The sequence below is a fragment of the Rhinolophus hipposideros genome (assembly GCF_964194185.1).
Source record: "Rhinolophus hipposideros genome assembly, chromosome: 2".
NCBI classification, from domain to species: Eukaryota; Metazoa; Chordata; class Mammalia; order Chiroptera; family Rhinolophidae; genus Rhinolophus; species Rhinolophus hipposideros.
The window spans coordinates 74,022,463-74,038,214 of record NC_138048.1 but is presented as its reverse complement, the minus strand read 5'-3'; the positions used below and the strand labels follow the sequence as shown (position 1 = coordinate 74,038,214).

Here is a 15,752-nt window from a genome sequence, read left to right as displayed (position 1 = left end):
CTTTGAAAGCTTCTGGTTCATCCCAGTACCTGGGAGCTGCTTCGATAAATAGTATTCTTGGGACCATGTAAAATGTACCATTGTGGGAGTTAATACATGTGGGAACATGGAAGGTTATTGTTCTTCTTTTTTATTTGTATTTAATCTTTTGTTTACAACAAATCTCCTTTTTCCCTAAGATTATTTTGTCCCAAACTCAAGTCACTAAAGCTCCATGTACACTTACATTAATATTTTCTCTATGGACTTAAAGATTGGCACCCATTTATCCACATTTGGGGGGCACATTAATAATAATAAAAATACAAAAACTCTCCATGTCCCATTTTAAAACCCTGGGTAAAGGAATTGAAGAACATGGATGAATGTACGCTGGTAAAGGTGTACTATTCTCCCAAGAAAGTTTTATCCTGGGTTATCAAAATTGACATTCAGAAAGACTTGGGATGGTTAGATCTCATCAATTTTCATTTCAAGAACCAGTCAAAGCCTTCTGGAGACCTCATAAAGTTCTTTTATCATTGATCATAATCAAATTAACAGTCTTATGCCTTTAATGCACCCTGCAATCCAGCCACAACAATCTATTCTGTGTCTCTGACTATCCTGTGCAAATTGGTTTCTCTGCATTGTTTTCCCTGACAACCTCCTGACCTAGAATGCCCTTCCCTTGTTCTTCATTCCTCTACTCTCTTGTGAGGGCTGTCTTCTGTCCTCTACTCTCTTGTGAGGGCCGTCTTCTGTCCTGAGAGCGAGGGATGGAGCAGTGACCAAGATCAACACCTCCCCTGCGCTCATGAACCTTATAGCCTGGTTCATGAGGAAAAGGACGAGGAAAAAAGGAAACCAATGCATAGATGGAAATACGAGACAGTCTTGGGTATTCAGAAGAAAATACAACAGTTTGAAATATGCAGATGGGTGACAACTTTAGATAGGGAAGACCTCACGGGGTAGGCAACATTTAACATTTATACATTGAATCTCTCAGATCCAGTTCAGATGCCATTTCATCTGCTAAGATTTCCCACTCTCCATATCCACCACCTCCCCTATCAATGTAAGCGCCTTCCTTTTCATATCCCAGAGAATATAAAGTATACTTCGGAACATAGCTTTCTGTCAGTTACCCTCGTGCCATTATAGTTAGTTGTTTTCATTCCTATTTCTGTATTTTGATTTCCAGCTAGAGGACAAGGGGTATGTCTCAATTATCTTTATGCCCTCCCTCTGGTGCTCTGAATATAGTTGATGCTCAAATTCAAATTGAACCAACTTTAGAAAATGCTACTACTGAGGAGTTTCATTTTTGAAACATGTATAATACTTTGTAGCTCACCTAGCTCTGAATGTTAAACAGATTTGAAAGAAGCTGCTATCCACAAAAAAGTCACTGGAAAGGCACTATCTTCTAGGGGATTTCTAACCCATTGACCATTCAGAATACTTGCTCAAGCAAATGATAGCTGCCAAGTGCTCTGCTAGGGGTAGTTCAAGATTGGAAACAATCATCTCTTCCAACAAATTTCAGATAATTACCCCTCAAACCAAAAAGTGAACTCTCAGGCTCTCTTCTTGAAAACATCCCCCCAAAATTAAGGATTCCAAAGTCAAAAAGAAACAGAAAGAGAAGCTTATGGTTAATAAACTTGAATATTGGGTTGAACCTTGCACAACGCAAGCTTGATTTCACATAGCCAGTAAGAGTAAGTGAGTTTGCAAACTCTACCAGAAAGTTTTGGTGTTTGTCTCTGTGTTTTTTATAAACACTTTACTCTTTTGTTCTGGGCTTAAACATTGTGTTTGACAGAGTCTTCCATTCTTTAAGTGTCACCTTCAAAAAGAAAATAATTGCTCAAATACAAGACAAATTTTTAAATGCCTGTTCCTGAAGAATTCAAATGTTCTTATTTAGGTGGGATCTGATTCTGAAATTCCAGTTTAATAAATAAGCCCCCAACCCCCTACCCCAGAAGGAATTCCTCCAAGTTTAGACTGAGGTAGGATCAAATACGCCACATGCTATTTCAAATACCAAGAACAAGGTAGGTATTTTCCTTGCTGCTTCCCTGCCCTGTAATTTGACATCCATTTTAATGATGCTTGCTTTATTGCTTGTCAGAAAAGTGAAATGGCCTGTCAATTTTATGGAGTTTCTTCTACATTTTGGGTGGTTATATTACATTTTGAAATAAGGGTACAGCTTCCCTTCCCCTTTTTTTAGCCTAAATGGTGCATGTGTGGGTTTGGTACTTGGCTGCCAGTGGAATGAAGTCATAATTTCAGGAGTCCAAGAGAATAGATCAAAATCACGCCAACACTTTCATGGATGGGTATATGCTGCTAAATGAATGTTTACCCAGAAAAGTCATCATCTGGCATGCAGCATAGCGAATGTTCCTGAGCAGCTAACTCATGTATACTAAACAAATTTGGCTTGGCTGCTGCAAGGGCTGCTCTGTGGAAATTCTCAACATATATTTGTTTCATTGAGCTGTCATTCTCAGTTGATCTGCGGATGATCTGTGTCACTTTGTTTAAGTGTCCTGGTGGGTTTTTTTATATGTATACAGTGAAAAGCCAGTATGTTTCTGTGATAGATTAAATAGAGGTGAAATTTGAGAGTGACTCCTGTTTTTGATTCCTGTGTTCTCAGACAGGTGGGTCTGGAATGATCAAGAATGTCACATTCAAACACAGGGGAAAATATGGAGCCCCTTTGATTTAAAACACATTACCGTAACATATATTTGCTACTGTGTTCTCCCAGTACAAGAAGCTCTTTAGGATTCCCCATCTAAACAAACACCATATGGCTTCATTTTCAGCATCCCTTTCAAATGTCCAAAAACAAAGGACACAAAACTCACTGCTGGAAAACATAGTCTGAGAGAAGTAAGCAAGGCCCACTTCTGACGGATTCAGAAATCAAATGCAAGGTCAGGCTAGAACCAAAGCTCCAGATCTCAAATATCTTAGTAATGGTTCAGGTGGAAACCCAACACCACAGTGCCATGCCATGTCTGAGGCACTAATCAAGCGACTGCCTGTTTGCTCCATGGTTAAAGCACTTCCTCCAGCTAATCTTCCTAGATAGGCTCTCGGCTTTAATAACCTATGGGGTCTGCTGTTAAGTGCGGGGATCTGGGCACCATCAGCACTGATGTCTCTACTCTGCCAAACCCCAGACAACACGTGACACATGTACATTCCCTCCCCTCAGCTCCTGTGGATGCAGTAGACTCAGGTCTGCCTTAAGCTGGATCCCCCTACCCAAAAAATATATCCCTGACTCAGCTGGTTCTCATACCTGAAATTCCTCCTAATCAGTCCTTTGGGCTAAGGCAAAACTCTCTTCCAGAATCCTCCTGACCATTGATAGTTTGTTCCTTTCTATATGCATCTGAAAATTTGCTATGGGCCACACAGACACTGGTACTTGTTATCTGTGAAGCCAAAATGGCCCCATTCCTGGCCTTCAGGAGGCACAGTCCAGGTGAGAAGGAAGTTATGCTAATAAAATATAATATCGTCCATCAGCAAACTACGTACAGGGTGCAGAGGAGGAAGGAGTTCATTCTGAGTGGGAGAAAGGTTAGGAAAAGCTGCCCAGAAATAGTGACACTTGAAAAGGGTACTGAAGAATAAAGATAGTTTATAAGGAATTTCCCAGAGTAAAGACAAGGGAAGAAAGACCATTCCAGGAAGATACAGAGCATACTGAGAGGTATGGAAGTATGAAGCAGCTTAGTATGTGCATGAGACTAAGGATGTCTCAGTATGCCCTGATTTATAGTGAGGAAGATGTTAGATAGAGAAGTGGAAACATAGGCAGTGAGGAGGCAAGTCGTCAAAGGCCTGTGTGCCACCCATATTCCAGAGTTGGGTCTTTTTCTTATAAAGAATATGGTGAAGGCTCTTCGGGAGGAGAGTGGAAAGATCAGAACTGTGTTGAAGTGGAAGACAGAGGAGCCTGTCAGAGGCTCTTTCAGTAGTCCATGAGAGAGACTGTGAAGACTTTAAAACAATAATAAGAAATAACTGTGGTAGTGGAGGATGAAGAATAGGAGAGATTTGAGAACTAAAGTTGAGAGAATTTAGTGAGGGAGTGGGGTGGGAGAAACAAAACCCCGATGAACCAATATACTATACATCATGAGTTACTTTATCAGTGATTATTAGTAAAACATGCCAGTCTCAGGGAATGGAATACATATGGGGGAAAAGAAGAGAAAGGCTGGGATACTGAACACTGCAGTAGCAGCCCTGGGCAGTCAGTCGGGAGGCAGCTAAAAAACTCTGAGTACCTAGACAATGATGGCGCTATAAAACCAAGGGGCTTTTCCCTTGGGGGAAGACTCCATGAAAATCAAAAGATCAGCAGGAGAAAAGAATACCGTTTCTTGCAGATATAAATAGAGAAAAATACCAGGTAATACTAGATCTGGCAGACTCTTATGGTACCATGTTGATTCTGTAACAAGCTTCATTCCTTCAAATCAGTCACTAAACTTTTAAATGTTGATCACCCTTAAGTTCCTACTTTAAGTTGTTCAATATCTCTTGGTAATCCTAGCTCGGGTACTTGGCTTCAAGAGGTGATCACCAGATACACAGTACTCCTTTCTCGCTCAATATTGCTCTCCTAGGGAAAGGCTCCAAAACAACTCCTTATCTCAATAGTTTTGATAAAAAATTATTAAAATTTGGCTTATATGTAACTTTGCTCCCTCCATGTAAGAACTTTGAGGGAAAAAAATAGTTTAATGCTAGTAGATGTGATGCATGTAAATTATCAAGGTAATTTTTAAAACCCATTAATTGAGTATACTGAAAATGTTATAAATCAACATTCTCCATCCAGTGCTCTACACTGCTTCCCCCACACTCAGAATTCCAAATCCAGAGCATATGGGGTGGTTCCCCAGTCCTCATGTCCCTGAGCCCATGTGCCTCCTTCCCCCAAAGTAGATGACCTGTTTTGCATTATTTACTTGTGTATTTTCTTAGTAGGAAAAAAAAAAGAAAAGGGAGAACAGGAAGAGGGTAAGAGTTCAGTTTTATTTATTATGGTTTAGCATTATTTATGATTATTTTAATTTAGGTCCAACATCCCAGGAGTCTCATTGCAATGGGTGCAATAGATACCAATAAAATAGCGTCACGGTGCACATACATATATTCTTCTACTTCCTGTTTTTTACGAGTCATATTTTCTCATATGCACACAAAGCAAATCCTGTCAAATTGCAATGCACATTCCAGGCTTTGGATTTTCATTTTAAGACATATAAAAGGAGGAAGAACTAACTAGAAGACACATTTATTTTATGGGCTTATTTACCTCATCCAAAAGAGAAAGACAATTACTTCTTTTAGGAAGGGCACATGTTTACCATTAGATGGTCATCTCAAGTAAATACAAGAAAATAATATAAAGTCAAATAAAAACAAAATAGCAGAGACTTTACATTAATTTACATAAGCCTGAGTGATTAAGACACAGACCTAAAAAACCTTTTTTTTGTGGGGAGGGGCTTTTGAGTTAATAATTCCATTAAGTCTCTGAAACAGAAAGAGGCAAATTTAAAAACAATTTTCTTAACTGATAAACATCATAAAATTGGGATTTATAAGTTTGGCTAGAATTTGTACATACACCTAGATTTGACTTTCTCCCTAGTTTCCTGAGAAAAACCAAAATGGAAGATGGGTAAAAATTTACATACTTGGCTGCCAAAGTTCTTCACTTGGGAGAACATATTAGTCATTATTGAGCAACCCAATCTCACACAGGATTCTCTAACTGACTGGCTCTGAGATCATATTGCAATAAATGCTTTTCTATAGAACTAGACACTATTTTCCTAATTCTGGAGTTTTGAAACATTTTTTGAAAATAACCAAAAACCACATTTCTTCCTAGGTTATAAAAAGGCGTTTGAAAAATTTCCTAAGGATATAAGAATACATAATGAGGGTATTATTGGTTGTCTCCCCCCAAAACACACAACACACACACACACACAGACACACACACACACACACATACACACACCACTACACAGTCTTTCCTTATTTGAAATGACAAAATTCTTCCCACAGTGTAAATGCACACCAAAAGAAGGCCAAACAGCAAACAATCCAGAAAGTTTTAAAAAACTGTTAAGGTCTACAAACAAACAAACTCAAAATAAATTAGAAATAAATTCCAAACAAACCCAGCTAAAAACAAATTAAACTGAGGAAATCCAAAAATCTTTGAAAGTAGTGTGCAGTTATTTCCTGTTCCTAGACTGTCACCTGTGGGGACTTCTAGCGGGGGAAGCCCCCCAAGTGCAGGCTGATCCAGGGGTGAGTTTCCCTGCAGCCTCCTCTAGCCCTCCATCTGCCAGGCTTCCTGGAGCCCTGCCCTGCAGACCAGAGAGCTCCATGCAGAGAAGCGCTCTGGCCACCCCGCCAGCCTGGTATTTGGCTCCTCAGTCACCCAGTGCACAAGTATGATGGATGATGATGGATCACAGCCCCACCAAAACCGTGTGAATTTCCCAAGGCCTCTGATTATTCTAATCAAGCCCCAGAAGAAGCACAGAGCTTTACAAAAGCCTCCAAGGAAACCTCCCATTCCCCTTGTCTGCCTGACACAGACCCCACTAAATACTAAAGCAACCTGGCCCTGATATGGCCTCCTCTCTTTGACACACAGATCTGGGCCTCCATACTCATTGTTCTGTGATATGATTTAGCCTTGAATAAATTTTTAATAAACACCCAGAGTTATAGCACTGTGGAATGACCACTCCAGCTTCTCCCAGGGGAGGATAACAGTTTATGGACACTTTCAGGTCATAGCTTTTCTAACATTCTCTTGCTCTGCTAGACAATATGGTCAAAAGGGTTCTCTCTCTCTCTCTCTCTCTCTCTCTCTCTCTCTCTCTCTCTCTCTCTCTCCACAAAGGATCTCTGACAATTCTATAAGGTAAAGGCACAATTATAGAATTTGTTCATACCAGATAAATAATATCACAACTAGACCTAGATATGCATAGTAGAATTTTGTATGTTGTAATAATGGAGGCTATAAAAAAAAAAGAAAGAAAATTGTCGTTTTACTTAATTTAATTAAGTTGGGGGTCTTTGACTTATTCAGATCATTTTTGCCATGTAAGTTTACAGGTTGTGCAATGGGCTTTGCAGAACAAGGGCTCAGTGACAGCTGTTGGCCTCTTAGAATATCCCAGATCAATATAGACAGAATGAATTGTACCATATATATCTATAAAACTCCACAAATCAGCTATATTTAGAAATATAGCTGGTGTACTTGCAGCAAAGTAACCTTTTGCTCCTTTTTAATGCTTACTATGACCCAATTTTCAATGCTTGGATATCTAACTCTCTTCCCACCCCCAAATATCCCACCACTAAATTCATGAAATCTCTCAGAATCTGCATAAATGAATTAGAAAGTTTAGTCATACTTCTCAAGGGTGGCTTCAAAATTTCTACATCAGAGGAGTTTATGAAATAAATCTGATTGAATAGGGAAGGGAGAGTGGTTTGAAGTTGTGTTTACACAGCACTTTGCATAAGAATAAGAAAATGTCAGTGGACTTTATCAAATAATTGGGTGAGGAGTGTGGGGATTGGTAAAGATTGTGGCTTAGGTGGGAGCACTACCCATACTTCTACTCTGCAATCATGTTTCCTCATCTCACACATCCAGTTAGGGTTTTCCTTTCTCTAATTAGCTGTGCAATTGGAAGACTACAATATTTTGAAATAGTTCTTCCTGATAAACAACTCTTAGAATATACAACCATAATTTTTACTTCCCAAACAGAAAGATGTATAAATAAGAACAATAGACTAGGCTCCTAGAAACTCAGATCCTATTCCTCTTATTGCCACTAATTAATGGGAAATTCTGAACAAGTCTTTTCATCTTTCTGGGAATCTATTTCCTCATCTGTAAAATTACTGAGTGCAGAGAGCCCCCAGGGTCCCTTCCCGCTCACATTCTATGAATCCATCAATGTCTGTGATTGTGGAAGTAGATTCCTAGAAAGAGTCACATCTATATAGCTTGCTTTGTGTCATAATCCACACAGTACCATGTGCATAAATTCAAGAAGAGCCATTGAAAGCTTATAAGGATAGCATTTTTAGTTCGCATTATGAAGTTGACTTAGACAGGGTCAGTAAGAAGATGAAAAGTAGTAAAGTTTTTACTTTTCCCGAATACATACCACAGGCTAGACTGACATTATATTATACATTTTACATCATTATCATATGTAGTCTCTACACACACACACACAAACCAACTGTAGAATAGGTTAAAACCCATTTGACAGATAAGAAAACTAAGATTCAGAAAGTTTATGTGTCTAACCCATGGTCTCTCAGTAAACCCACTCAGTGTGGACCATGTCATAATGTTCCCATACCATTCTATTTCGATTTTGTTCTAAGAGTTCCATCACATCCTGTCATTTACATATCAAAAGATAAATAAACATTAAAATTTGACAATAACTCTCATGTTCCTTTCTTTTTCAACAAGGGGCTATGGACTCCTTGGCTTTGCTTCATTCCTCTCGGAAGGATGACTCAGTTGCTTAAGAGCCAACTTCAGCTACTTTTCTAAATCAGGGTTTAGTCATGTTTTGTATGAAAGTTGAAGACTAACTTGTTAAAACATCATAAAGTTAGAGCAAAAGCTAGTCATCATTGATTATCTCACCAATTCACAAAGATCATTTTTGAAATACGTTATTACTATAAAATTTGCTTTTATTATTTTGATCAGCTTCTAAATGCAACATGTAAGAAAAACAGAAATTGAAATATAAGCTACAATAAAATGTATTCTTGACACGGTAACAATCTTGTCAGGAAGGGCAGGCTACTTAGATCTCAAATACCTCAAACTAATTGCAAAACTACTTCATCATATGTAACCCAAAAAAATTACTTTGGAGGACATTTCTACTTATGATTCCAGTTAAAAATTAGGATAAAAAAACAAGCATTAAATATACATATATATATAGAAACATTTACGTACCTATGTTATAATTTCTACAGAAGTGATGAAAAAGACATGTGGTGAGCTTTCATATTGTTCTATTTAATCGAATCACCATACCTAGAACTCTTCTGTATGGGAGTTCACTTCTTGATGGTTAGCCAGAATGCTATGACATTGACAAGCAAAACCCAACTTGGGATCTACCCATTTATCTGTCTCAGAAATTGACCATGTTTGGGGAAAATCCAAGATTTGGAGACCTGCACCAACAGAGTTGTTAAAATCAAAGAGCGGGATATGGAGTGATTTCCATTGCTTCAGTCAGAGTCTGTGAAATGCCAATAGTCTGTATATCTTCAAAGAGCAGAATCTGTTTCCAAAAACCATACAAAATAGCCCACTACAAAGGAAAATCCTTCAAGATCTTTGCTATTGAACTGGGACCAGAAATTAGAGGAAAACCTCTGAAACAGTATAAAAATGACAGATATAAGAAGAGGCCGAGCATGCCACGAAATGAGAGACTTTTTGCTGACAGATGAGCACCTTTGAACTCTAACCTAATAAAAGAATTAGCACTCCCAATGTATAATCAGTACAGCAAGCAAAATATGTCAACACATGATAGGCAGGGTAATCAATCGACATGCAAGGTAGGAAACAGCCAGACTAAATAGCAACTCAGTCCCACTGAGCCAGACAGCCCTTTCCTGCTCCTTAAATTTCTCATACCGCAGGCACGAGAATTAATATGCAATAAAGGAAAACCCCTAACAAGTAAAACAACAGAGCAAGGCTTAAGAGTCCTCACTAAGAAGTGACCCAGGATCCCAAAATTGAGAGTCTTGATGTTTCCATGTTTCTTAGATGTATTCTAAGGGTCTTTCTCTAGTTAGATAATAGAAACGTTGAAATTATCAGCCACAGCCCTATTCTTTATTCTCCCTTCCCACGAAGATTTCAGAAATAATAAAAGGAGCAGGAGCTATGGACATAAACAGAGCTAGCTTTTGATCTGGTTGGCTGTATGCTAACCACTGACCTCAAGCAAGTAGTTTAACCAGGTTGGGCCTCAGGTTTGTATTCATCTGTAAAAACAGAAGAAAAACACTTTACAAAGGGGTTTTATAATGATGAATAGAAACAGAATAGGTAAAATGCCTGATGTAATACCAAAAGTGGGTAGGCTTATGGTGGGCAATTCCAATCTCCTCGTAACATGGTACTTTGACCCTGTGAGCCCTTAAAATACGTGGTGATACCCACATATATTAAATACACTCACAGACCAAAAAAGAATAGCTTGGTTTCAGACATGCATGGAGGGGGAGGAAGGGGTAATAACCTAGGTTTGAATTTCCTATCTACCATATATTAGCTATGGGACAGTGGGAGAATCATCCAATCTCTCTGGGTCACAATCAACTCATTTGTAAAGTTGGACAAATAGTATCTCGTCAACCTGTAGATCCAAACTTACAGGAATGACTCACAGTTCCTTTCAGCTTTAGATCAATCACTGCAAATTATCTGTTGCTGATTTACCTTATCTCGTGGACTAACTTGATAAAACCAAAATGAAAGTGTTTCGATTTCCAAATCTATATCCCTTCAGGAATTCAGAAATGATCTTTTTTGTTGTTTTATTTTATTTGTGTTTCCCATTAAAAAAAAAAAAAAGGCACTAGTGTTCTCTGCATAAAACCTGTTAGCAGGTCTGCAGTATTTTCACTGCAGTTGGCATGGTTCCATCTAGTTTGTGATGAGATATTGGCATGGTTCACTGTGGCATGGTTCACTGTGGTTGGCATGGTTGTTGGTAGTAGCTGTTTTAAAAAATCATCCTCTAGTCTCAAACCACAGGTGGGTATATTTTGTAACACCTTCCACCTGCGTTAAATTGAATAGCTGTGTGTGATGCAATATTTTATTTTTTACTTATCTCATTTTAAGTATGTTTACTTTCCAAAGAGATGCATTGCAATAACAGCTTTTTAATTACCCATTTTTAACACTCATATCTGCACTATAACAGCTCTTTAAAAGGCAATTTTCTTCACTGACCATAGCAAATACCATTTGAATTAGCTAACAATTTCTCTTTGGATTCATGAGATAGAAGAGCATCCATCCCATCGCAGTTAAGCTGATGATTATAATTTTAAAACCACATGGAGGAAAGGAACAAGTAACTTTAAGTCAGAGAAGTAGAAATATTGTGAGGTTTTCTAAACAACTGCTTAACCTTGTTCTTATGAAAAGAAAATTCTCTTTTCTGATAAGACAAATTCAGACATTCTAGTTTTTATCATTCACTGATACTGCAGCTACAAAAATAAAATCTGAGGCCTAATTTGCTTTAGAATTCAGAAACTGAAGAGCTTTCAGACAACAAGTCATTTTTCACGTTTATTTTACATGCACATAGGACACACCACTCTCTGCCATCAACTTGTCAGACAAAATCCAAAATGGCTTAGCACAAAAATTACCCAAAGAATGGACATCAGAAAAAGAGTTGTGACAAAACAACTACGCTAAAAATAGTACTTTAACTTGAATTATATTTGCATTAATTTGTTTTCCTAATACTTTTGGAAACCTTTGTGGAGAAAAGAGTGAGCTTTTGTCTGGTAGTTTTTAAAATATCAAACGTTTGTCGTCCATCAGCTACCCCTTCTTGGATGTGACAGTGTGATAGAATAAAGGCCAACTTTTGTTTTGGAATCTCATTGACATGGCCTTTGGCAGCTTACGAGATCTGTTCTCATTTATTGTGTCTTTTGTACACTGATGCCTACTTATAAGGAAGGGCGATAAGAGAGGCGCATGACAATGTTTCAACTTTTCCCCCTAGACACTGAGACCCCGTGGTTTCTGTAACACAGAGCATGAATAATACTTGTTGTCAGAGAAGAGAAGTGCTGGACAAATAAGAAACATCCCTTGACACTTCTCTTCCACAGTTAAGAAGTTAAGTAAGTTGTGGAATTGTGCCTAGGAGTGAATAAATATCTCATCACAAACTAGATGGAACCAGTCCCATTTGTTGCCCCCTCTCAAAACACAGCCTCCTTTTTCCTTAGATTATATTTGAATTATCTTAGAGTTCTTTAAATGCTTCCCATGAACTCATAGAATAGTCATTTCAGGACAAAATAATTGACAATGCAAAACATTGCCATATTTTATCTTATATTCTTCTGAAGTTGTCCATTTATTAGCAAACATTAAAGGACTTACCTGCCATCAACAAAAACATGAAATGCTTAATTAGTCTTTTGTTTAAATCAAATCAATGAGAAATGAATTGTAAGTATAGCTCCTACCCGTTCTCCTCTATTCGCAATCTTGTCTATCTCTACATGAATATATGAGTACGCATATACACAGATGTGTCTGTATTTGTGTATGTCATCATAGAAGCTCTACTTTCAATTGATAGTAACCTGGTAAATTTTAATTTCTATCCTTTACAAAAAAGTAGACAAAGGTGCTTTATTTTTTCAGGATGAAACTACTGAACTACATATGAATATCTGACGGCTTTAGTAAGAGAAACTGGGTCATTTCCATTTTCATTTACCAGAAGATACTAATGCCAGAAAAAAAAAAAAAAGTTCAGCAAAACTCTTTTCTTTCTAAGCATTAAGAAAAAGATGGTCATAAAACCAAAAAGAAAGATACTGTTCTCCAAAGAACCCAGATCCCAAACTAACCACAAGTGGGAATGCTTATAAAATGACTGTCTTGCATTTCTCCCTGTTAGATATTTCCTGCTATAGAAACTCTCTTTTGTAAAGAACATCGCTTTATCACAGATTTAGTACGACAGTTAAAACCCAAGGACAACGTGGCACTCTGAATGTCCCTCCTGACTATATGAAAAAGCTGTGGAGGAAGCGTATGCCTGATTTCCTAACACCTACCCTGTGACGGGACTCCACTGTTTCAAATTACGTATTGTCACTGCAGATGGCATTTATAATACAAGAACAATGCCTTCTGCTAAAGTTAAAGTACTAAAGTACCCAAAAGTTGCAAGGCCAGATGTGCCATCCGTACCTTACATAAATATTTATGCTACAAAATTTCTTTGGATTATTTTTGTTACAGTGATCTTACTCTTGAAAACCCATGCTGTTTTCCACGAAAAAGAAGATGATGTTCCCTGTGTTTGTCGCTTAGCTTCTGTGACACTCCTTTGGCAATACCATGGGTATGCCAACAAAATAATACCAGACAAATGCTCCTGACAGCTGGGGTCTATCGGTTTTCACAGCAGGTTTCTTCCCCTGCAGCTGACGAGGAAAATAAACATCTTCCAAAGAAAACGAAGGCAAATGCCAAAATGTCTCATCGATTCCCAGTAAAAATCCCTTTTTAAATATTAATTATAATAATGTTTGACTTTGTGAGAAAGGCAAAGAGAAAAAGTTTGAGTCAAGTGTGAAGAACATTAGGAACATTATCCTCTCCACAATGTGATGTCACTGAAATAGATGGGAATGTCACTAATCTGCATTTGATTGCAAACCAACCCCTGGCTTTTTCAAAGGATTGGAACAACCTTGCAGTTTGGGTCAGAGATTTTTCCCTTTAAAAAGTTTCAACTGTTCTGTTCAGTGACCACTGAATTTCAGCTCCAAACATACTATCTACTGTTGAGCACTTATTTTTTGTGTTTTATTTGTGGTCAAGAAAACACCAGTGACTTTAAAATCTCTCTGCTTTATTCAGATTGTTTTAGAAAAAAAATAAAACCAGGTTACCTTTAAAATTATAGAGCTACAATGCAGTAATAGAAACAATAGCAGCCACAGAAAAAATTATTGACAACTCTGGGAAAAGTTGGTCCTGAGGTCAGCAGGGAATATGCCAAAGGTGATGGGTTCTAGGAAGCAGGTCAGAGACCCCATGGGGCTGGGAGGCTAACAGGAACCTGTGTTTGCCAAGCAGGGTTGAGACGCTGTTGCAGACCAGTAACACCTGTACTCTCTATGGCAGGTGAAAAGAGACAATGGCAAAATAATTTGAGAGATCCTAATTCATCAGCAAGAAAAATAAAACAGGCTTTCTTCAACAGGTGTTCAGATGACTGTTGAAAACAGTTAATTTCTGTGTGAACACTTCCCAATCCTGTTATTTGTTTCTTTAACCCTGCCACTTGTAAGCAGAAGACAGAAGCTAACCATGCATAGGCTATTTCTCAGTAAAGAATAACAATTATGTTGGGTGGGGGGAACACAAGTGAATGGATAGTGCGTATTTGCAGGGTGTTTTAAGTTACCACTACCTGAGGTGTGAGGATTCTGGGTTTAAACTTACAGCACCACCAAGTAAATGCGAATAATTCAAAATGTCAGCATAGTATCCAAAAAGAATTTATTAAACCAGAGAGAGGCCACCTCGCACCATACCTGTTAAATTCAGGAACAGAAACATCTTTGTAATCATGCCTCTTTCTTCGTTAAGGCATGAGGGAATTGGCCCCAACTTTTTTAGTCACAACATATGCTTAAGGAAACAAAACCAAGAACCAGAAGTGACCCATGAAATCATCAGATTTAATCCTCTTCTTAACCACTGAATGCTAAAACAATAGCGCCAAATCAGGCATCAAATCCAGACCTCTACCTCCCAAGCTCATGGTTCTCTCCACCAATCAGCTACTCCCAGGCAATTTCAGGAGTTGTTTCCGTCTTAGTGAGACTGATATCCTAGAAAGAGCTCTGGTCTGGGCAGCAGAGGACCTGGGTTCTGCAGGACGAGACCCACAATGGTCACATCTTTAACCGCTCATGATAAGTGGTCTGGATATTCTCCTTTTAATTCTAAGAATCCATGGGTCTGAAATCAAATTATGGAGAAAATGTCGAAAATAAAGAAACAGAAGCAACTGGGGCAGTGGCTTCTTCCTATCGGAGCAATTAAGTGACCAGCAAACACATTTCCTCATGGGATGCTGGGACTAGGGGAAGGCAGTGTCCTCCAAGGAAGCAATTACAGGTAGTGAAAAGAGAGAAGAGAGCCCCACTCCTTCAGTTCAACTATGAATCATTTTCAAAGAATAGCCTTGCCACGTGATTTCATTTTCAGTTCCAAATGTCTCTCAACAATGAAGAATTTGCAGCTTTACAAACCAAGCACATAATTCCTAAGAACATGACATTTTAATGTAAGATAGTCACTAAAAAGGTCCATGAAGATGCTTTAACTGGAAAAGAACATGCATTTTGAAGTAAAATGGGTATGCATAGAGGAACCTTGAAGATAACTAAAATAAAGAATATTTCTTAAATGTTCCATTGAACACAGCTTTATGCATGGTGTTTTCATCTCCTCTAAAGGATCTTAACATTCCACAGGATAATATAGTAGGCAAATTTGGCAGTGAGGGCAGCATACAGTATTTTTCTTGTAACTACATCTCCTATGAAGTCACTGCAGTCATGACAAACTCCAGTACTGCTGGAATGAGGTTCAGAGAGCTCACTGACAGGCAATACATGGTCTGACAAGAAAAGGTCTATTATCTGTCACAACCAAGAAACACGGTTAGCTTTCTAGATTCTTCAGGGCTAAACTGTTCAGTTCTGATGGCTTCTAAATGTTGATCAATTGCTATGAATGATCTTCTTTAAATGCATTATCTTCTTCTCTCCTCATTTTTGTGAGCACAATTATTGTACCATGCTAGATTATCCCTGCTTCAGGA

At 38.2% G+C, this 15,752-nt stretch overlaps 1 protein-coding gene across 19 annotated transcripts in view; it reads right to left on the bottom strand.

The window, feature by feature from the left end:
• MECOM (MDS1 and EVI1 complex locus) overlaps window positions 1-15,752 on the bottom strand; it is a 540,874-nt gene that overhangs the window by 291,796 nt on the left and 233,326 nt on the right. For 3 of the 19 annotated variants that reach the window (XM_081072917.1, XM_081072916.1, XM_081072914.1), the window contains exon 2: window positions 10,077-10,122. The exons of the other annotated variants lie outside the window; for them this stretch is intronic. The gene's annotated coding sequence lies outside the window, so the exon portion shown is untranslated. The remainder of the gene's footprint in view (window positions 1-10,076; window positions 10,123-15,752) is intronic. 19 annotated transcript variants of the gene reach the window in all.